Source organism: Penaeus monodon, chromosome 20, assembly GCF_015228065.2.
Source record: "Penaeus monodon isolate SGIC_2016 chromosome 20, NSTDA_Pmon_1, whole genome shotgun sequence".
Taxonomy (NCBI): domain Eukaryota; kingdom Metazoa; phylum Arthropoda; class Malacostraca; order Decapoda; family Penaeidae; genus Penaeus; species Penaeus monodon.
In genome coordinates, this window is record NC_051405.1 from 46,566,111 (window position 1) to 46,566,343 (window position 233).

Below are 233 nucleotides of genomic sequence, written 5' to 3' on the forward strand. Positions count from 1 at the left end.
CCCGCACCACCAGGCATAGAGGAAGACACCAAGGCGCCTTGGTTCTGCTCGTGCTCCTGCTGCTGGCCAGGCCCTTGCTCGGCCGGGCTGGGAAAGGTGGGTGTCGCCTTGGCCTCCGCTGCAGGCCTTATACCTTTCTGTTGCAAAGTTGATAATCCACCTTTTGTGTCTCTCTTATTCAATTACCATTTCTCTTCTGTATCTTTCTGGTGGTTTACGTCTTTGGCTGTGTG